At 33.0% G+C, this 24,587-nt stretch overlaps 1 protein-coding gene across 6 annotated transcripts in view; it reads left to right on the forward strand.

The window, feature by feature from the left end:
- Positions 1–24,587, forward strand: part of LOC130893859 (connectin) — a 619,332-nt gene that overhangs the window by 53,958 nt on the left and 540,787 nt on the right. For 5 of the 6 annotated variants that reach the window (XR_009059257.1, XR_009059258.1, XM_057800277.1 and 2 more), the window contains one exon: positions 1,224–1,254. The gene's annotated coding sequence lies outside the window, so the exon portion shown is untranslated. Of the gene's footprint in view, positions 1–1,221; positions 1,255–24,587 lie in introns of those variants that run through there. The other variant, XR_009059256.1, reaches the window with a different exon arrangement.

Below are 24,587 nucleotides of genomic sequence, written 5' to 3' on the forward strand. Positions count from 1 at the left end.
ATCAATAACCAAATTTGGCACTAGTGCAAATTATCGATAATTTGCACTAGTGCAGTATTATCGCTGAAATTTGATCGTTGCTAGGTAAACATAAAATATTACAGCTTTTTAGTTGGCTTAAATTTTTCGAAGGAAATAGTCAAACACATATACTTCGCTCCTAGCACAAGAAAATAATAAAATCTATATTTCCTCCAACGAGATGTTATTTCATATTTTTTAAATGAATATTTGTCTTACCCCCACAATTTTAAAGAAAGAGTTGAGGAAATGGTGCTGACCCAAATTTACTTCTTGTAGAAATAAGATGTTTGCCTCCATTTTCAGTATACTTTAATCAAGAAAATTCCACAGAAAACTTATTTTCCGCAATCATTATTATTAACTGACTTTATTCAAACTTGAGAATAAATTCCAGCAACTTTTCTTATCAATTTTCATAACAATTATTCTAACTTAAAAGTCGTAATTCAAGTCGTTTTTGAGATATAGTCGCTTACATTATTTGGACACCTCATATAACACAAACGAATAAATTATAGTTTGAAAGAGCCAAAAAATACAATCTTGCATATCTAAGCAAATTAGAAAGTGAAAAATACTCAACATAATATAAAAAATGACAAGAAATGTCGTGCAATTAATTGTTTTCTTATATTATTATCATTCTTTATGTATCAGATCTGCTGTAGTCCAGTCATTTAAGCTTAAATTAGGTAAGAATCTCGGAGTTAGAGATACCCAGCTGTAAGTCTGTAAATACTTGTAAATTGACACCCTAAAAGTTGTCTCAAAACCTAGATATGGTAGGGTGTAGGCAACTATTAAATTTCAAGGTTAAAAATCGGTTTTTTACTGAAGGAGTAGGAAGGTACTGGAAGCAGTCGGGATACAATGTGGCACAATCATCAATTTCCGGAAAAATTGAAAACTGTCGATCTCTGAGACGGCATGTTAGCTCTAGAGTTAGTTAATACATGTTTTTCGACACATACAGTGTACACAATCTTACTAACAACGCTTCATTAAGAGAGTTAGTTCAAACTTGTCACTGCTTACCCCAATAAATTTGAAACACCTCGTATATCATAATATATTGGTTTTGACTAGTTTATCTATAATATGAATCATTCTCTGGAGCTAGAAACTTATAATCCATTTAATACGTTTCTCTAAACTTTGTTTGACATCCCTTCAAAAGTAATTTCTATTTATTGTTTCAGGTTTTTAAAATTTCGTAACAACAGTGATCAGGTAAGTTGTTTAGACAATTATTTTGATACTTTTTCTATTTGTTGTAATCAAATCCACCCGCTCTACATATTTATAATACAATAAATATCAATATTTTCGTCGTGAAAATACAAATTGATCTTCACTATTTTTCATGCGATTATTATCAGAATGCTCCATTATTTTCTAATGTTGTATTACCTCGGTATGTAGAACATTTGGCAAACTTATGGATTTATAGTTTTTATCATTAACTTCATATGATAATTGGATTATGACCAGTATTTTTCGAATCAGTATAAGTTATCAGAACTATTCATAACTGCATCCCTTTGGTTTGTTTACTTATATTTCGAAAATCATACATAACAAATTTCTATTTAGCTTTAAGCTCGTCCTCGTACCAATCAATTGCCAATTGCTAGTATATTATACAATCTGGGTAAACAGAACAAATCAGAGCTCCCAAACGGATTCTTATATTATCGATTTGATAGAATGCAATATGCCCTACAAAGCTGGTAATATTAACGTACATTTAGTCAAATGTATATAAAAGGTTTTGAATATTGTAATAAATAGCTGGAGCGATTATATTATCACAAGCACTCAGTAATAATGAGAGCATCCAAGAGGAAAATCCACATAAAATGCCCTTGAGATAATTACGATTTGAGCATGCTTACCATAATAAATAGGAATAGAATTGCCTCATTATCCATGCCAATAAACTCAATAAACAAATATTAAACTTAATTAAAGTTTTATTTGTTTATTTTCCATAGACAAATAAACATTTCACGTTTCAATCATTATTTCTATCATTACTGATGGTTCTCCTCATTATATATCCAGAGCACTTATAGACCAAGAGCCAGTGACCAATTTTAGGTGGTCATTTCAAAAGTCATGAAACTTTTCACAGTCAAACCTTGATAACTACAGATGCTAACTTCTGGCAGCCCTATGTGGCCGGGGAGAACTACCCTAAATTTTTAAAGAGGGGCATAAATAAGACTTATTTCTGTTGAAGTATAAGTCATAAAATTCTAGGAAACTACTTTCGACAGTATTGTTACTTCATAAAATTTTTGCCAGAACATTTACATCCCTCCTAATTGTTGACAGAACATTATAAATATTTATAAGAAAAAACCCAATTTTGTCATTACATCCTAGGTATTCTTTTGGAAGTTAAAGGTCATAGAAGGTCTATTGCTTTTACTTGTACCTGTGACGTACTTCTATGTTATTTTCTGTTATTTCGAAGGCCTTAACACAGGTATGAACAAAAAGTAGGGATAGTCTCACGGTTTAGGGTATTGCATACGATTCAACATCTCAGTAGTTGTTTACGAACATTTTTGGTTTCCATATGCATTGCTCGCACTCGCACGGACACGTTTCTCGCTCTGGCAGACCTTTGGTGATGGAATTTCTCTCTGACATTAGATATTATGACTTATTAATCTATTTTATTTATTCTATTAAAATTTCAAAACTGATGAAATGACAAAATTGGAATTTTTTTTAAAAATATTCGTAATGTTTTATCAACAATTAGGAGGTATGTAAATGTTCTGGCAAAAATTTTGTAACAATATTGTCGAGGTGGCTTTTCAGTATCTGTAGGTATTATGGTGTGACTGTGAAAAGTTTCATGACTTTTGAAATGACCACCTAAAATTGGTCACTGGCCCTCCTCTATTAAATATATGTGTCTTTATATACTTTATGTCTTCCCTTCATATTCTTAAATATTCTTTCTTCTAACTAACTAACTGATGATTTAATCTATTATTGTTTTCATTATAATTTTGATGCCTACATAAACTTTTTAGTTTTTCCGTTCAATTAAAAGAAGTGTCAATGTCTGGTTATATTTTGGTGTGTCAGAGATATTAAAATCAAGTTCATATATTAACGTGAGCAGGTACTCATTTATACTTTGTTTCTAAATGAAATCAGTCCAGTTTGAGGTTAGGTTTTGTTACGCCGTTATGAATGACATTGAATTTTTATACAATTAGTTTATTCAAAATGTAAAAGATGTGATCAGATCACATTAAGGTTATTCAAATAAGCTTTTCATCAATATACTGATCATATTGAATAACATACATGGTTTCTAAAAGCAAGTGTTTTATCAATTATTTTTTGTTTTTAATACATATTCTTTATTTTTTGTATTGAGATATCAGAAGAACTTAATTTATTATTTTGTTTAATCTCGCTTGAAAATTGTGTTTCGCGTTATATAAATTAAATATTCCGCATATATTTGTGATTTTATTTTTTGGTACAGCAGTTAGGCACTCGTTCACGACACAGACCATAAAGCCGATCCTATCCGGTTATAATGGAACTCTAAAATTTGACGAATGCGGTGACGTCTTTGATATTGCCTTTGATGTACATTTTTTCATAAGCAGCGGCGAGTTGTTTATGTTATTTTTTCAGAACTTATTTCTAGGAAGGTCATTTTATTTTCTTTTTTTTTTTTATTTACTTCCTAGAATTCTAGAAATGTTCATTCTGATATATATTCGAGTTTGTGAGTGGAATACAGTATGTATAAATCTTCCCTACTGTTGAAAAATATTACAATAATCATGTTTAGTTTGTCTTTCAATAGTTGATATTGCTGGCTCCTTGAAATAACTAATCATTTATTTGTATATTTTATCCTTAAATTTGATGTTCGAGTACGTTGAAGTGAGGGGCTTCTTCTGTTTATAGCGACGTTTGTAATGATTTATTTACACAAACCAAATAACACCGCTGGCTGGTATTTCTATTTCAGTTTCGAGCTTTTCAACTAGAGGATGGTGAAGCGTTCGGAAGATATCCAACAAATAATCGAAGACATTATAAATCGGCGTTACAACGTGAATCGATAATATCAAGAAATAAGCCAGGATGGGCAGAATTATTGAAATTCAAGACCATTGAAATTGGTATAAGAATCATATTAATGTATAGTATACTTACCACGTATAATAAGTATTATATTGAGCAGTATTTGCGAGATTAGTTTCTTTTATTACTTTCTCTTCATATTCTCTTCCTATGCTACTTGCGTGCGTTAATTATTGTTGCTGTCAACCATAAAAATTGATAAGAGAAAACTTTTGATTACAATATGTTCCACCTAAAATTGAGGCGTGAACACGCACCACTGCTGAATTAGAGCTGAGGAGAATTTCATAAAATTCTTAATTATGTTGTGAGATTCGTTCAAAGTGGCAGAATGGTTCATCAAAAGAATGATTTCTGTGGAGTTACGTACGGACGGTATTATGGTGGTATCTACATTGTTTTCAGATCTTTCTTTTTTCCGGAAAAAATCTTTTAATTGCTGAAATTGGTAGGTTTTGTTTTGAAATCAACTTTTCTAAGTGACTCCACAGGAAATAGTCTAAAGGATTCATGACGGGTGATCGCGGGGATCATTCGATAAAACCACGCCTTCCAATCCATATTATGGAAAACAGATTATTTAGCTATTGCCTCACCACACACTTAGTGAGGTGGGACCATCTTCTTTTGGCCAAATATTGTCGTTTGGAATTTTGTTAATATCTGAAATTTCAAATAATGATTTTTTTTTAAATGCCATCGAAATGCTTACTTGGATTTATAAATATCCGAGCCAACTCAGGTATAATACTATTTTCCAATGAATCTAAATACGCCGGACCATTTAAGTTACCCTCAATGAAAAAGGGACCATTCATTTTGTCGCCCATTATTCCAGCCCATACATTTAGTTTGTCGGGATTATGGGTGTAGAATTCACCCAAATAACGAGGATTGTTATGTGAAGAGTATCTACGACTATGCCGATTTACGTTTCCATTAATACAAAAAGTGGCCTCATGGCAAAAGATAACATGACTTAAAAACTTTGGATCGTTTTGATTGTTACATTTTTCCATCATTCGGCTTCTAACAGGAAGAAACATCTAAAGATTTGTTTCCAGTTGGTGCAGTTTTTCTGCGTCCTGCTTTGGATAAATCTTTTCCTGAACCAGTTTCGTCAAACTTTTCTACTAATTCACTGACAATAGATCTTGTTATGAGATTTCGGTTAGGATATAAATTATTAGAGATATCACACGTTTTTTGTTAACTTCTACGCCTATCACCATATCTTAATATCATTAAAATATCAATTCGTTCTTTTTCAGATAAACTATCCATTAAGACTCTCAATAAACTTCTAGAATAATAATTTATCAATATTTTAACTTCGGCGGAGATAACGCAAATGTAGTTGTAACTCCGAAATTATGGCATTTAGGTGTAGGGAACATTTGATGAAAAATAATTAGTATTTCTTAAGGATTTCGAAAAGCGAAAAATATTCATCTATTGGACATGACGAAGTTCATTATTTTTCTGGTGAAAGAAGAGATCTGACAAGAATATAAATTACACCATTACACGTATCACAAAATCCTTGTACACAAAAATTTATAAAAATCGTACAAGCCGTTTCCGAGATAATTGAGGCGTTCGATACATAAAACACACTCTGTATACTGTTTCACAATTTCAGTAAGCTAGTTTTATTCCAATTGCCGTGATCACCAGACGTTGTATCCATTTTGTGTTATTGAAATTTTACTAAAGATCGTTAATTGTTTTCATAAATATCCATACAAAAACCTATAATACTTTCAAGCAAATTTCTTATTCAATCACTGCGTATAATAACATTTTATTTTGAGCTATTTGGGAAAACAAAATTTGTTAAAATCTGTGGAATATTCACGTTGACTGTGAAGTCATACTCTCTTCTCTTCCAAAACTTTGGCTAATATGGATTCTTGGTGAGGGGATGAATCAAATTTTGTAGTATTCTTATCTGAAAATAGCTCTCAATTTATAGAAGCCGCGTAGCAATTTTCTTAGTCTGATGCTCAATTTGGAAGGAACGTGTTTTCATTCTATACCTTGTAATAAAGTATTTCATTTTTGTCAATGAGCTGATAGGGAATGACATTGAGAGAAAATTGAATAGTCTTCCTGACCCTTTCTAGGGATCACCTCAATGTTTCGTCTGTTTCCTTTCTCCGTTTGAAAATGATGGATAACGATGATGCTCTATATATAAATTGTCGCCACAAATCACTCGGTGACAAGTAAGCAACTAGCTATTGAATTAAATTGATATTTTGTATCAAAATGATGAATAACATTCGAGGTTAGATATTTCAGTCACAAGTTATGGTCAAATCACTCTATTAGAAGAGCTACCTACACTTAGAAAAAGAGAAGATCTTGATAATACAATATTTTCAAAATCATGTGATTTTTCGTATTTAAATTCGAAAAGTGTTTGCGTGTCTCGATAAATATTTTGTGTTTACTCAATTTGAAAAAGGTAACCGCAGTGAAATTATCATACACCTAATCAACAAAAAATGTGAAAGATAAGGATTCGTATTATTATATTCTTTATTCACTCCAGCTATACAGAGATACTACAGTTTTGTATTCAACTTAGCTGGATCCTATAATAAGTCCTATAGTTATCTCATTAGAAATTTAAGTCTAAGCTATTTAATATGTTTTTCCACGGTCAGACATCAGTTCAAATGCAAGAAGAGATATATGGCTTATAGTAGTTAACAGTTATTGATCTGCAAGAAAGGACACGTTTTTCTACGTAGTATATACATCACATGTGTGGATACGTTTTTAGATTAGACTGAAGGTTACTTGAGGCTGATGCTGGGTCAGAGTAGCATGCTAGTACAATAGTGTCATCAGTATACGTTTCTACCATTGTAATTATGTTATTGGTATATCTACTGTGTACAAAAGGTATAATCTCGATCCAATCTTTGGAAAACATCATAGTATAAGAGAAAAATGCCGGTCATATACCATGAAAACCTAAAGAGAAGGAAAGAATACTAATAATAATGATGTGAAGGTATATACCAAAAGTCTTGATGAAATAGATAAAGAAGAAAGTGAGTAGAGCTGATCCGGAAAATAGGCAAAAAGAATGGAAAAATATTGGTAAGAAACTTCCAATTTTCATTTCATATACTCTTGGTGTCAAATATTTTATTGAAAATAGTCCTTAGCCCTTCATGTAACGTGATACCTCCATACCTGATCATTTCGTTTGATATTTCGTCAATACCTTTGAGCTTTTCTGTTTTTCAGGTTAGTCACCATTTGTTGCATTCTCTCCAACGATATGGTACATCTCTCAATATGTTCGTCATCTTGATGTAAGTTCTGTGTTGATGTACTTGTTGTTGATCGTAGAGTTCTCTAAAATTCTCCCATTTTTCCATAGTGATTTTTGTGTTCTAAGTACTTGTACTCATTGATTGGCTTTCTTTTGATTTCTATTTCTTACAGATTTATACACATCATATATCATTGCTTTGGATCTATACAGTAGGTACGATTTTCTTTTCTCTTCAGCAAGTATCTTAATTTCTATTCTGAACGAAAATACGTGGAAAAAAATGGTACTTTCCTAATTTACTGAAATGTTAGATACAGTAGTTATCAATGCGTATGTGCATTTTTGTCTTGTGACAGGTAAAATGTCACTTTTGGATTTTAGACGTGAAATAACTACATGTGGGCTTCAAATTTCTCATGTAACAGTTAGTCTACTCCTGATGTTCTCTCATTTTCATCCTTGCAGCTATATATCAGTATGTACTCCTCATATTTCCTGTTTCCTTTGCCCTTCTTTTTAGTCTCCGATAGGGTACACATATCCAACTTATGTCTTTTTATCTCAAGAATAACTTCTTGATCCTTGTTATTAAATGATGTTATATTCCAATATCCCACTTTGAGTAAAATCTGCTTCCGTTTGTGTTAGCTAGGGTCCTTGTTACAGGTAGGTCGTTAAAATTGTATCCGATAAATTCCGAGGCTACGTCATTGGTTCTAGGAGTACTTTAATTTTTGCCCAAGCAGGTCGTTGGCCTCACTTGGAACCCTTTTTTTATCCGGGCTTAAGACCGGCTATGAAAGCTACTCAGTCCACCCAAAGCAATAATAAGCACAGTTAGTGAAATTTTGAATAAAATAAACATTTTTAGAAAATGAGAAATATTTTTTTTCTGGTTTCCGCTACTAATGGCTTTATCTGAGAGCATTGCATCTACAGTAGAACCTCACTAATCCGTCCCCTTCGGGACAGGAAGCTTCGTTAGGTTAGGTTAATCTTACACGAAGGTGTAATGTACAGTAGTGCCTATACCGTACTATAAAAATGGTCTGTTATCATGTTGTAAAATATTGTTAATCTGAATGGAAGTTTAACAAATGTACTTACCTTATTGCACTACTGCATTGACACACAATTGCACTTAATTCAAACGTGAGAAATCACACGGTAAAAAATGTTTTTAAGCGGGACTGTAGCGGCGGCTGGCGGCCTTATGGTCGGACTAAGCGGGGAGTTGAACCATCCGAAGTCGAATAAGTGAGGTTCTACTGTAGTAGTATAACAATTATTTTACGAAACCCGTATAGAACAAATAATTATCCACAATTTTTTAATGCTAACATGTTTACTGGAATATTTATATTTCTTCAATACCTACAATATTTAGTTCAATTAAAATACAAATTATTGTTCATAATGAAATATATAAATAAAGTAGAATAGTGAAAGAGTCAAGCACTAATTGATTTGTGACTATAAATGCGTCTATTCAATGGACATGCATTTTCTGAATCTTGTACACCATAGTTTGATTCCATACTTTCCTGGCTTTGATCGTATATACTGGGTGAATTTAGTTCGCTAATTCCATGGGTAAAATTGTACACGGCCTCTTTGTTGGTTGATTAGGTACTAATAAATTGTCATTCAACATCATATAGCATAAATTAGCGCTGCCTTATCTTCTCATCTACTTCCACACGTGCACCATAGAACCTAATAAGTTTTAGTATACTCTAAAAACTCTTGATACCCAAAACAGCTCAAACGGTATTGCCTGAGTAAATGTTGTCGTTTGTTGTGACGAATCATTACTAAAGGAAACGCTTTCAATCGATTTATCATCAAAGTCTACCTCTCTTTCATGATTTTCTACTCATCACAGAAATATTGATTAAATTATGAAAATATTCTTATATAATTATTTACAAAAATGGAAATATAGGAAAAATATTTAAATCAGATTTTCTGCATTTCCAGGTTTAATATATATTTATTCTTCTCCTCATCAGATAGTCTGTCTGGCTATAAATTTAGTTATTGTGGAATTATACGTAAATTTATGAAGTGAATTCATTATGCAACTAATATGATTTATACCTCAACTTTAACCTACATTCGGAACTTAACTGGGAAATGATTTTCCATTATTTATAATTATAATACTATAACAAATAGATTTCAAGCAAACAAATGTACACAGTACTCACAAAATATCCATTCCAAGTCTAAGTCTAGTTTAAAATTCCCGTCAAGGAGATTTTGCCGTTAGAATTAATTTTCGCGGAAGAAGGTTTATTGGAGGAAAAATTTAGTATAAAACAGATAAGTTAGGTCATTAAATTTTAGTTCACCTTCAGTCTCTGAAGACGATAACCTGCTTATCGAAACGCGCGTCTAGAAATTTAAGATATTCCAGCTTAGTTAATATTCCGAAGGTTTACATTTCACAAATTGGTATCTACATGGTTAACATCAACATATTTAGCAAAAATATCAATCTTCAGGTTGAATAAAATCCAAAATTAATACTAGCCATGCTGGCTTATTACTGGAGAAGTGGTCTGTTGTAAGATAACTAGGATTTTATATACGCAGGTACTTGTTTATGTGATTCACTGAAGTAACTTAATATTTAATCTATCAGTTTAGTGTTCTCTTATCTGAATCAAAATTATACTTCATAAATAGATTTGTATTAGGAACGTTAATATATTTACACTAGTGTAACGTCTGAACTCATCCGATTCGGTATCTGAGCTGTTTTCACCATCATTCATTATTAATATATATATTCACCAAATTTCGTTTTCAAGTAAACCAGTCTTCAATTATTTTTTTATTTATTCACTTACTTTGTCCTTACTTATTATATAAGATATTCCGTACTACCATTTTGGTTCCCTAGGATACATTATTTGCTTTTAGTTCCAATCGAGTTGTCCGGATATATGGTGTTGGGCAATTTCAATTATTTTCCTATTTTTTTTTTTCAATGGAACATACCGTTTACTGTTATTTTCAATGCAGTTGCCACTCTCTGAAATATACAGTAAGTTTTATGTATGGAACGCCTAAATCATCTGTTACTAAACCAGTTTCGATAAACTTTTTTACTAATTTAATGACAGAATGTTATGGGATTTAGGATATAGATTATTAAAGATATCACACGTTTCTTGTTGATTTCTACACCATATCCTAGTATCATTAGAATATCAATTTGTTCGTTTCCAGAAAAACTAAGAAATTCGGAAATTATGGCATTTAGGTAGAGAGAATATTCGATGAGAAATATTAAGTATTTCTTAACGATTTCGAATAGCCAAAAATATACAGGGTCATTTATTTTAAATAACAAAGTTCATTATTTTTCCGGAAAAACGATAACCTTGTATATAAAAATTTCTAAAAGCCATACGAGCGGTTTCCTAGATAATTAAAGCGTTCCATTAAGTAGAAATGTCATTGACTAGATGTTGACGTTAATACTATACGAATTAAACAGTTGGAAGAAGTTCACATATTAAATATTCAATCAAATTCATAACAAACCTTTCAAAGATAATGAGACACTTGTTTGATTCAATTCTGAAACTTCTACAGAGATTTATGTATATTGTAGCATATACATAAACTAAGGGCTTAAAGAATCACAAGTATTTTGTTCGTTGTACAAAGGTTCACATGAAATTTTGTGTTCAATAGTTACACGATTTTCACCCAATGGTTTTTGTTTTAATTTGCACTAAGCGTAACTAATTAGAATAGAACAGTGATTGTTCCTTACATTTCTTTTTCATTTATTCATATTTAGTGATGAGATCGGAAATTTTGATAAATTCTGCTTCATATTCCTTGGGAATATCGTTTAATACGTCACGAATTCCAAATCTGTCGGACATGCAGGTGAGCGAGAGAAATTATTAAATTTCCCAGCAGCTTTATTCCACAAATCTTAGAATCGTTCTCAATTTATTATAAGCCGCGTAGCAATTTTCTTGGTTTCACGTTGAAATTAGATGAAATGTGTTTTCTTTTTGCAAGAGAGATTTTTTATTTGTAGACATTTATTCCCTCTAATGATGTTTTTTCGGTTGAGGTGATCAGTTATGGTCTGAAAATAAGCACATTAAGGCAGGCGGCAATTTCTTGAAGAGCCAACTGAATATTTTCTGCTATGCGTATATATTTGGCAAGTGGTTTAATTCAAACATAGGATTGTTGTTAGAGGGATCAACGAGGAAGTACGATGAAAGTATTCGCAAAAACTATATTCAAAATAGTGATTATGACCGAGAGTACTTGGAAAGCGATTTATCAACATATTTGAAATAAATACCGAGTATATTTCCAAATATTAATAGATATATTAGTAGTATCAACTACTTGTTTTTTCCTATCTCAAAATCAGATTTTGTGAGAGAAAATCTCTCTCCAGGAAAATCACATAATGGATTTGAATAACGACGGCAGCAAGAGCAAATAAAAATTCAAACATAAACCACATCATAATTTTATTAATAGATTTAGGTGCTTCTACTATACATTAAAATTATGTATGAAATTGATATTCAGTGAGAAGTGTTACATCTACAAGAAAAAATTGAACCTAATTTTATAAAATTTTATAAAAAGTTATTCACTATGTAATATCAAAATGAAGAAATTCATTTGAAAATACCTGAAAACACTCCTGTACGCGTCTTAATAATAAAAGGAAGCAAGCAATATCTCCTCGTTGCACACGTTTGAAGAAACTTTAACTTCGTGTAACATTTGCACCAAAATCTGGTGTAAATTGGACAGGTTTCTTCCCATTATATCCCACACATGTTCAATGAGATTTAAATTTTCTCTACCATTCTCTACGACAAAATATTAACGCTAGTTTTTTAGAGAAACTCCATAGTTGGACATCATCAATTTGACGATAAGCTGTTATCCTATCTCGCATAAATACAGTTGATAATCGGCTACTTTATTCAATGGCCTTCGAAACAATTATCCCAGTTGTGTGCACTTGACTTCCAGCATCAAACGCAATATGACGCCGTGCAAATATAAATAGAATCACACTTATGAGCCGTTTTGCCTTCATAACTCTCGTCTGAGCTTAAATTGATCTAAAGAAGTACTAATCGTAGACAGTATGGAAAGAAATCAAAGGTCTGCGGATTGCGGATTGCTTGAAGCCAAATCAACCACTTCCTTTGGATAGCCATATCGAGTCCCCATTTAAGCGCCATCTTTTTGGTTCGTTAGCAGTACTAAACGTAATGAAATCAACAGTGTCCTTTCTGTTTTTGACGACAATTTAGAATTGAGATCTTTCGTTGAGTTATTTTTCAAAACAGTTGAATGGAGTAGAAAGTTTAGAATGTTAGACGGCTGTAGTTGCCTTTCATCTTCTGCTATTTCAAATACTCCTAGGTGTAGTGTTCTGGAGTTCCGTAATGTCTCACACTCACACAGCGAATGTGGATAGAGGTTTTGTCCCTCTGTGCAACAGAATCTGCAGGCTGCTATCCTCTAAATCCACTGTCTTCAGATCTGAAATCAAGTCAATTTTTCAAAAAAAAAAACATATATAAATGGTCTAGAAAGTAGAAAGTTGGAGAGAAACTATTTCGGTATTTTGTACCTTTTGATGGTCAGATCGAAAGGTCTGGTATTTCATCGAGAGCTTGATAAGCTGATGGCTAAGGTACAAGTACAGTCTCTGTTACACAAAAAAAGAAAAGTGCAGTATGCACCTTACCCAACAGTTACATATGTGAAAGTTTACATTAAACTTATATGAGTTGTTTTCTTCGTCCATATACTCTGATAGGGATTTGAACCTTTAACTAAGTGTGGGTAAATGTGAGTTAATGCCGTCTGTACTCACAATTACGTCACAAATGTCAAAGATTGTTATATAGATTGTTTCTGCACCTTGTAAGTACATCTATTATACCTACCTCTAATTTTTTATGGTATTTTAACGATCTGTTTAAGTGGCGCTTTTGGTGCAAACCAGATGAGTCTCCAGCAGCTAGGTAGTTTATAAATAGGGTTTATATATTTTCGAACCAAAATAGAAACATGCCTCACGAGATACATGAAGGGATGAAACCACAACCTTAACTAACAACAAACTTAAGCCATCTTGTTTTAAATACAAAGGGCTGAAATGTTTTGGATATAATATTTCCAATTTTCCTGTTATGTTGCTCATCAAAACCGGCCCGGGTTAGCCAAACTTTCCTTAACTGTTGACTGGGCAGCAATAGGAATACTTTACTTTTTTATATAATATATAAATATATATTAGTGAAGATTTACATCTTTAGTAGTTGCTTGACCACAAACTGATACACCTTTCAGGTATCAAAATAATTCTCTGTACGTGAATAGAACGGAAACACTTCTTTACAACTTAACACGTGCAACAATGTTGTTAACAAGGTGTTGTTAGTAGGCACCAACCATTATATGTCAATGCTGCTTTCTGATTCTCTGTACACCATAGCCCCTAGTTTACTTACAGTTAAATTTATGAACGTATTAATTGTGCTAATGAACCAAGAGATTGCGCTACATTTAATTTTCTCCTTCCGAATCAGCGAGTTTCCGTACCCTGACTTGAATTATCGTTGATAGTCTGTTCGCTAATGTGATGATGATTTTGACGTTTTAGAACTTGAGGATTTTCTTTATGCGCAATAGAAGAAGACAAGCTCACAAACTAACAAAAAATGTTTCTTTTTAATATAATCAAAATTAAAATGTTGATATATCATCATATCCAGCTATCCGTCATGAAGTATGAGTGTAAGAGTTTTTTTTATAGTAGCCCCATATTTCTCATGACTGGAATACATTGAAAAAATGAATACACTCACATTCACTCACATTTTTTTCAGAAATTGTGCTTTGTATGGGAGGAAATAACCTGAATACTATTATAAACGCTTCTCAGAGATGTTCTATTTACATTTATATATCCCTTTAAAAGCGACACTGCCTTAAGATATGAATTTCATAGTAATGAGCTATTTGTAGACATAAATTTAGTTGAAGGCAATCAACAAATCCCAGTTCGCCCGAAAGTGGAGTAGTTACAGATGCTATTCAATCATAACTTAGATCCTAAGCATCACTGGAGGGATGGATCAACTAATTGAGACTTTGAACTCAAATGTTCTAAATTACAGGTCTGCAGTAGTTTCGTAAAATGACGACTATGATCCATGGTGAATCCATCCGTTGGTCACCTTTGAAATAACAAAACTCGAATATTGTATATAGAAGCGCAGGGGAATGGTTTAATATGATAAAAAAATATAATAAGCGAATAGATTTAGGGTTTAATATAAATATATGGGTGATTCCGTTCTAACTGTGATTTTTTGTATTCAAAATTTCAAGATTTTAAAATTTAACTTTTCTAACTTTTTTATGCATATTATTCATCTATTTTACTGTAAAAATAAAACTCTAAGAGGAATTTACTACAACTTCAAAGTATCACGAGCAAGACACAAATGTCGGATTTTGAGTTCCACGGTACTGACTCATTTATCCATGGTACTGACATGGTAACTTAAGATATTAAACAACAAGTGCATCAATTTTCCTCAGTTTGATCATAAACATTAGAATTTATAAGGTAATTAGTTTAAATCATTTGTTACGACAAAAAAAATTAATAATTTATCGGTAAATTCTAGGAATGGACATGACACGGTACTGACATTCAAGTGATGTAGTATAAGTTTTCTTTAAGTGGCAAGTTATATTGTATAAAAATAATGTTTAAATATCTTAAGAATTATTCAATTAACACAAAATTTTTATTAATTGATTATTAATTAATGACTAGTACAAAAAAACAATACAGGACATTGAATATCACAGTTATAATGGAATCACCCATATAACTTATATGAAAGTTATAAAGAAAATTGTGATTTTCAACGCTTCTTAGTTGAATTTAATCATTGTCTTAGTGAATGAGAATGATTAATATATAAAAATAGAACAATAGAATTTGTCTTTGTATATCCTATTTAAATCGAAGAAAATAAAACTATACTCAAAATCCCAGAAGTGATGAAAGTAAACTCCATTAGTTGAACTTAAGTAATGGAATACAGAACTCTAGCTGAAAATCCGTGTTTCCTTGTATATCTACCGATTACCTCTAAATATACTGTAATTTGCATACAATTCTCTCAGTTACGATATATCAGATGGGGTTGAATGTGTACTGCTGGACAACATAATTGAATCAAAAAATATATAAATAGTAAATCAAATTTCACAAAATTTTTAATCGTAGTGATGCGCCTCGTTAATTATCAAACACTATCTCAATTTATTCAAATACTTCAAACTCAAATACACTTTGATAATTCGTTCTGTTCACTAGGTCTACTTATGATAAAACGCTTGCTATAAAAACAACAAACAAATTCCGGGTGCCTTCGCCGAATTTTAGAATTCCACTATATTTAAGCAGGACCGGCACCAAGGCGGAAATGATTTTGTAACAACATAAAAACCTGGTTTTTCCAGGAGAATTCCTGAATAAACTTTTCCCACTCTAAAAATAGGTTTCATCAAAATAACATCATTGTCTTTTAGTTGTTTGAACTGTTAAGACAGTTGAAAAATATAATGAAATACTTGGAACTGGTGGAAGGTAAATGAAGATAAATCTGATTCATGTAAAATTTGCTAAAGACACAATTTTTCAAATAAGAGTAGAATGACTTGGCATATGAAAAAGTGTTTGAAATGTCCAAACAGAGTGTAAGAATTTTTAAATTTGAAATGTCGATTCCAACGCGCCGCAGTTGCAAAACTTCTCCTGACAAATTTTGCTATATTTGTGGATGAAATCGGAAGCCAGGCTATTTTCCAAAAATGTGAAAAAAGCCTATTTCAAATATTTTGGTATTTCAAATGAAGACCAATACAAGCAGTGGGCTCTTCACGCGTGCTGTGAGTTATAGCGTGTCAGTGGAGCAGTGGATGAATGGGAAGAAAAAAAAAACATGCCTTTTGCAATTCAAAGGATATGGCAGAAACCTACTAACCATTTTGACTACTGCTATCTTTGTATAAGAAAGATTGAAGGTTATTCTAAGAAAGGAAAGCATTTACCATTACCGATTGTACCTTTAGATCCGTAAACCTTATTTTAGAAGATACTGGAGACAAAGTATCATAAGGAAGCTCAGAAGAACAATGTACCGACACTATTTTTACCAGTTCCGGCTCACAACATTTGATTGTTGAATGATTTAGCACATGATTTGGGGTTATCAAAGCAACAGTCCGAACTTCTTGCTTAAAAAAAGAAATGCTACATTTTATGCATTTTACAGTATGGAAAATTCGTTGTGTGCTTGTACGGATATTGATGGTCTAATGAAAGCAATGTTATTACACAATGGAAATTAAAAACCGTCTATACCAGATGCTCATTCTGTGAAGATGGAAGAAACTTATGAAAATATTTGCTTGATTCTAGACAAAATTAACTACAGCAAAAATAAGTGGTAGATATGTGGAGACCTGAAGGTGGAATTTTAATAGGACTTCAGGGAGGGTTTACGAAACATTGCTGTTTTCTTGGTCTATTGGACAGTCGGGTAGTAAATCAACACTATGTGAAAAAAATTGACAAGCAAGAAGTGAGTTTCAACCGGGATCTCAAAATGTTGAGTTTATACCATTTATAGATCTCAAAAATGTCCTGCCCCCCTTCACATTAAACTTGAATTGCTGAAAAACTTTGTAAAGGCTATGGATGAAGAAGATAAATACATTAGAGAAGTCTTTCCCCAGTTGAGTGATGCCAAATTTTGTAAGAAAGCTCACCAGACAGGAACTTAGAGCATGGAAGGCATTTGTTAGTGTAATGAGGGGATTTTTGGGCAACAATATGGATCCAAGCTTACAACAGTTAGTTGATGAACTCCTAGACGCTTACAAATCCCTTGGTTTTCGAGTGTAATCAAAAATTGAATTTCTCCATTACCACCTGACATTTTTTTCCAAAAATTTGGAAGCTGGCACTGATGAGCAGGGTAAAAGGTTCCACCAAGATATTAGAACAATGGAAATTCGGTATCAAGGACGATAGGATTCGGCCATGATGAGTGATTACTGTTGGTTTTTAAAAAAAGAAAGTGTTACCCTTCATAACAGGAAAAAGTAGAGCTCATTGATATTTAAAGTGATTTTTTCTCGAAGTTGAAATGTGTAAAATACTGTAATGATCGCAATATTACTATTGGTGTAACTGGGAAACGGGATTAAAAAGTGGTGAGTGAAAGAATAATAAGATCAAGATATGTCAATTTAACATATAAATCATTCACGTTTCATTTGTATGAAATTCCATGTACATTTTACTCAAAAGTTAAATCAACGATGATCCTTGGAATCATACAGTATTTTGCATGCTAGACTGGTATTTTGAATGCACGAGAAATTCGTTTAGATTATATGCAATATAATATCCTTGAAGACGCTATCCAAATACCAAAGTTGTGCGTCGACTCAGACACCGTTTAAGAACGCAGGGAAATGTGAATACAAGAAACGATTTGGTGAATGTGCAATTTAACGACTATTCAACTATCAGAGCTAGAAATGTGGGAATAAGCAGAGCCACCATCAACCGTATTTTAACAGAGCAAAATGGAAAATTTTTTCATTCATCATTATGTAGAAAGTTATTTTTGTTACAGATTTTATGCATATAATTTTATACTGAAAAAATGTTTACGATAAAATGTCAAATTACTTCAATGTGTTACTGGATAAGACGACTCACAATTGTTGTCTTGTATTTCATGTCGGATAAAGTTACATTTAGAAGTGATGATACGTTAAACTGACACAATATGCCCAAGTGTCAATAATATAATCCACACTAGATTGAATGAGTTCAACATGAAGGTCAATATTCAATATCTTGGAGAGTCAGATCACTGTATCCTATTGGAAACGATAGACAAATATTTACATTTCTTGAGTGCTAAATTATTCATTATTTAACCACCATAAATATCCTGCAAATAACTTATACAAATGTCTAGACTATTATATATGTAAGTTGATAGAGCTTGTGTCAGGTATATACAAGACTAGCAGAGGAGTTACTAGAGGAGTTATATCACTATTGTTATGGTTAATAGTAATTACTAATATGATAAAGACCTTACAAGAACGAAACATCGAAACTATAGTGTATGCTGACGAAATAGCTGTACTGATTTTGGGTTGAGATCGACAAACAATCAGCGACATCATGAGGCAAATAATGCTTCTCTAGTTCCTAATCCTTCTCTACAGTCAACTGCGTTTCATATAGTCGTTCTTCACATTTTCGATATATTCTCTACTGGATTATTTTTTAGAACCTGATAGATGATGAGAAAAAATCGGCATTAATGCCAATTTTTTTATAGAAATCAGCAGTGCAATCGGTTTTCGGGGCATAGGCACTTAAGTAAATGAACCGTTCGCTTTATGATCGACTATAGTTGATTACGCGACAACCAGCATACAACCTTTTTACATGACGAATAATTCAAACCATTCTATTACCATTAATATGAATAAATGGAAAGAAATTAGATTTGCATTCTGATTTGTAGAGAATAATCATATCAGTCAGCTGTGGAACCAGACGCGGCACCCATCTGCTCATCTCAATTCCAAATATTTTCGAATCTGGGCGACTTAATAAAAATATAAAATGTAACGAGGCACCAAAGTATCTTTTTGTCACTCGTCTGTTTAGTTGCTATTCGCTTCGGCAACTAATCTCTAGGCTCGTGACAAAAAAATGATTTTAGTGCTTTGATACATAAACAACTATTGATTAAAATGTTTTCATAGTACAGAAACTAGATAGTAACTAAAAAATTAACAACCAACACAGGTAAATTTATAATTCGTATTTTTCACATAAAGTCGATGATGTTCTAACACAGCTCAAGTCCAATAAATGCCTTTTTGATTTTTGTATGTCATTCGTTAAAGAATTGAAAGATACACTTCTAGACAACTAATACAAAAATCTTGAAATTGATCTGTTTATAAAGTAAAAAGAAAACATATCTATGATGATGGCGTTAGATAAAAAAAGCGTAGTTTTTTTGCTCTCTTGAAAAGTTGTCATTTTTGATCTTATCTCCTTAAATTCTATATGATGGGTCTCCTTTTTTTTCTCCATTTTTGTTAAATACAACTCGCCAGAAAGTTATTATTTCTCCAAATATTGTCATGCTGAAAAACAATAATTAATTGGTATCATTTAGAAGCCATTATTAATTGCTTCGCTTCCTTAAATTACAAAGGAGTTACTTGTAATCAAATATTGAACACACATTGTTAATTTATTATCTTCTCACAGTAGGGTGCGTACTTGCCTTTATTTGTTTTCAGCAAATTAATTGAAATTTTGTCGTCGTGTGGCGGTAAACTCTCCATTTTCTGAGCGTAAGGTAATAGCAACTCTTGGAAACTTTTACTTCATTTATACGATCAAAAAGATATACCTATTCTCAAAAAAAGGATTGATCAATCAAAAAATATTATCTAGATTTTTTTATAAACTTCTCAGTGCCTACATTACAAAGACTTCTTCCTGATGTTAATCATCCAAATGAGATAGATCAATCTATTTACTACTAACAAGACGAAGCTCCAACGCATTTTGCACGTACAGCTAGAAATTATTTAAACGAGGCTTTTCCCAACAGGTGGATTGGAAGACATTGAACGATGGAATGGCCGGCTGGATTCCCCAATTTGACTCCTCTCGATCACATCTTATGGAGTTATTTGGAATCTGAAGTCAATATTGCTGATTCGAAAGCTATGATAACGGAAGAAATTAACAAAATTTCCCCTTACGTCATACAAAATGTACGAGAACTCCAAAATCACCTTGGTTGTTGTCAAGAAGTGAATGGTGGTTATTTTGAAAATTTAATTTATTTGTACATTGAGAAGTACATTCTCAATGGGCATTATTGAAATTTACATCTTAAGAATTAATTTCCTCAGTTATGATTGCACCAAATTTGAAAAACTTTATATTGTCAGAGGATTAAAGACCCTTTCCAACAAGGTGCCATACGACCCCCTTTCTTATTGAAAATTTTCGAGAGGGCGCTTATAATTGGGAAGGGGGACTACAGGGGATAATATTTTCATCCTGTTAATTGTCAATTTAAGAATAAAAATTGGCCTGTTTCAGGTTTTTTCACAATTTATTCCATACATATGGACCGCATTGTATATTATGCCGAATTGTTATAAGTCATGAATAAAAATTGTTATACATTACGTATAACATACGAGTCCTTACATATAATATTACGAGTTTAAATTTCCAAGCTGATCGTATTTATGTTATTTTATACTTCTCCGCTTATAGAGTCCCTCAGTGTGGATAGCATGTGGCTACTAAGAAGTGTCAACTACTCTTCTTCATTAATTTCCAGGATGATTTGTGAAATAAACGATAAATTTTAATTGGCCATAATGTTTATACAGCTGATTAGATTTTTCAATTTTTTTCATGATGCAGTATACTACTATTAGGCATTGGACTGGTATTAGCTAAATCTAGAAATTTCAGGGCCGGTTGTGGAAAAATCAATTCAGGGATTGTCAAAATGGAACCCAGCAGTTTCTACACTTTGTTTTTTTGTCAAATTGTTGATTACCATATTGAATCACGGATACTCTGGGGATAGTTTCTAATGGTATCATAGAAAAATAAAATTCTAATAATTAATTGTTGTCGGTTGATAATATTCTCTGTATGAAGGTAAGGAGGACCATCTCATATGGGGGCTTAGCTTAAAAACTGTCCGCTTGTAGACGATAAATTATAATTCAAAATTTAACCAGAATAGCGTTCCTATTAGACGAGATATCATATCAACTTAGTTATTTTAGATAGAATGAAGTATGCAGTATCCTAAGACATCAAAAGCGGTAAAATGTAAAGTTAGTTTAATGAGTCATATACTCAAGGATGTTCAGAAAGTTATAAGAATTAAATTGAGTGACCCAGTTTGGTTTCAAATGCGATATAGGTACACGCGATGCAGTTTTCTGCCTAAATACCTTCGTTTAAAACTGCATTGACCAAAGAAAAGACATTTACATCACAATCAGAAGGCATTTGATACCGTCAAGCATGACACTATGCGCTCTGCAGAGCGCCAATATCGACAGCAGAGATATAATAATTATTCACAACCTATACTGGAACCAGAAAGCACCGGTTAGTCTGAATCAGACAATCAACACAGAAGACCTCAAAGTTTTAAGAGGGGTACGCCAGGGATATATTTTGTCTCCTACGCTGTTCAACCTCTTTGAAGAGAATGTCTTGGATGAGGCTCTTGAGGGCTCTGATTATGGCGTTGAAGTTAATGGATACCCGCTGAATAATATTCGCTATGCGGACGAAATGGCAATATCCACAGACAACGTACTCGAGATGCAATTATTACTGAATAAAATAAGTAACATTGGGAAATCATATGGCTTAAAAATAAATGTAAAAAAAACCAAGTGCATGCCAATAAGCAGAAATACAATTTTAAGTGCCCAACGCCTATCGAGCGTTATCTAGGGATAACTATAAATGAGAAATGAGAACACGCAAGACAGGGATTCATTGAATTTAAACCAATATTGTGTAACCGTAATCTCTCCTTCGACTATTTTACTGTACGGCATGGAAACATGGAAATTAAATATATCTCACATTATTGAACTAGAAGCCTTCGAAATGTTCCGTATAACATGGACAGACAGAGAAAGGAACGAGGATGTACTAAGAAGAGCGGGTACTGAGAGAGAGTTGTTCAACTTGTTCAAGATGCAAAAGTTTGGATACTTGGGTCACGTTCTTAAAGGAGAAAGATATACAATACCTCTATTGATCATACAAGGAAAGATCGAAGGAAAAAGAGGCGTAGGCCGAAAACAAATGTCATGGCTACGCAATATAAAACACTCGACTGGCACAAACAACATGTGTGAGCTTTGTTATGCCGCTATAAATAGATGTCTGACCATAAGAAGAAGAAGAAGTTGATTCAATTGTCTCCGAATATGATGATCAACGTAATTGGAAACAAGAAAACTTGAAGTCCATGAAACCTTGACAATCACGTCTTATCCACCTAATTCCATTAACATTATTCAAATGTTATCTCACTACCAGTAAAAAGTGGGGAGATTCCCCACATTGCTGACAATACATCAATCGGATAACAAAGTTCGCGTTGACAAGCAAAATGAGCGAAATATTTTCTAGAAAGTCCAAGTGGACCTGTCCTCTTACAGGACCACCAAAATGATGCTAATTGGTTGTTTATAACATCACTTTAATCGAAAATCTCAACTCGGATCGACATTTTCGAATAGCATGGGGATTTTCTTCTGCGACACATGTTAATTACGGTAATTGTATCTCTCCCCTAAATTGGGCTTCATTTGTAAATAGTGCCCTGTACAGCGTTCGCCGATGATTGTTATTCTACAAACTTCCAACCTGTGGATTTCATCTCCAGGATGTGAATGCGGAACCATTCCAATTGATTTCGCTACAGATTATTTGTGTCCCATCAATTTTTGGTCTCACTTATTTGGTGCTCATTGTACGGTTCATAGTAACTTCGTCAATAATGTCTTCCTGTGCTCCATTTACATGTTGCTCTACTCTTCTACAAGGTTAAGTACCATTTTCTAGCAAATAATTAACAACTCACCCAAATGTTGAATGATTGGAAGTCAGGAAGTCTCCTGTAATACTCACTAGCAGCAACTTCATCATTACAATTACAGTACCCTTCTTCTTCTTCTTCCTACTCCATTTTAGACAGATTCCCTGTTCATTCTTCGCAGCATGCCTATTGCCTCAATTGATGGTAAGATTATCACTCCATCTTTTTCGTGGCCTTCCCATACTTCTTCTCCCCAGTGGTGAGTTGTCTCGTGCTATCCTTACTGTTCTTTCCTCGCTCATTCTACTTATGTGTTCGTCCCATTCGCACTTTCTGCTCAATATCCATTCGTTAATATTTCTCACTCTGCATTTTTGCCTTATGTCGTCGCTACGTTCCCTGTCTAGGAGCGTTTTTTCAGTAGCTTGTTTCCAGGAGCCTTTTTGTTTTTTCTGTATCAGGTCGAGTTTCTGCTGTGTACGTCACTATGGGTCTGATTACAGTTTTTTATGTTCTTGACTTGCCCTCAATACTTATGTATTTGTTTTTCCATATAGCTTCGTTCAGAGATCCGGCTGCTCTTGCAGCTTTTTGTCGACTACGACCAGCTTGCATCTAAGAGGTATTTTTGATGTTGTCAGGTTTTTTGTTTTGGAGACAAAAACCATCATATTTAGAGATCTTGCTGTGCAATTATAGCAATATAGCAGCCTTTGGAGGTCGTTTTCTGCAACCAGCACAGCATCGTCAGCATAGCACAGGACTGTAATATTACGGTCACCCATTTTGTATCTGTTCAATCTGCGTACCTGCTTCATTATTTCATCCATAATTATGTTGAGAAGGAGTGGACTCAGTGAGTCGCCCTGTCGTATTCCTCTTTCCACAGGGATTGGTTCGGTGAGATCTCCGTCGATCTTGGCCTGGATTTTGTTCGCGCTGTATAGATTCTCTACGACTTTGATTAAGGTGTGGGGTACTTGTCTGTCGTAGAGTAAATGTACAACATCCTCTAACTGAACCCGCTCAAATGCTTTTTGCATATATATGTACCCATAAATAAAAATTATGTCGACAACTGATATATCACTTTGAACGGAGGCAACAAAAGCTGTACCAAAGTTAACACAAAAGTACGTAACATAGATGATACTTATAAAAGAAATATGTATTCTTCTACTCATAAATAAAATTTCATAATGAAGGTTAATAATGACATATAAGATATGAAGAAATGTCGAACAGTCAACGCCAATATTGATTTTAAAACTTTTCAGAGGTACTCACTACTTTTATTTGGTAAAGTTGCATTTGAAATAATTTCACATCAACACATACATGAGGTTTGACTTCAATTTATAACCAAGTTCGAGAAAATA

The sequence above is a fragment of the Diorhabda carinulata genome, chromosome 5 (assembly GCF_026250575.1).
Source record: "Diorhabda carinulata isolate Delta chromosome 5, icDioCari1.1, whole genome shotgun sequence".
In the NCBI taxonomy this organism is placed as follows: domain Eukaryota; kingdom Metazoa; phylum Arthropoda; class Insecta; order Coleoptera; family Chrysomelidae; genus Diorhabda; species Diorhabda carinulata.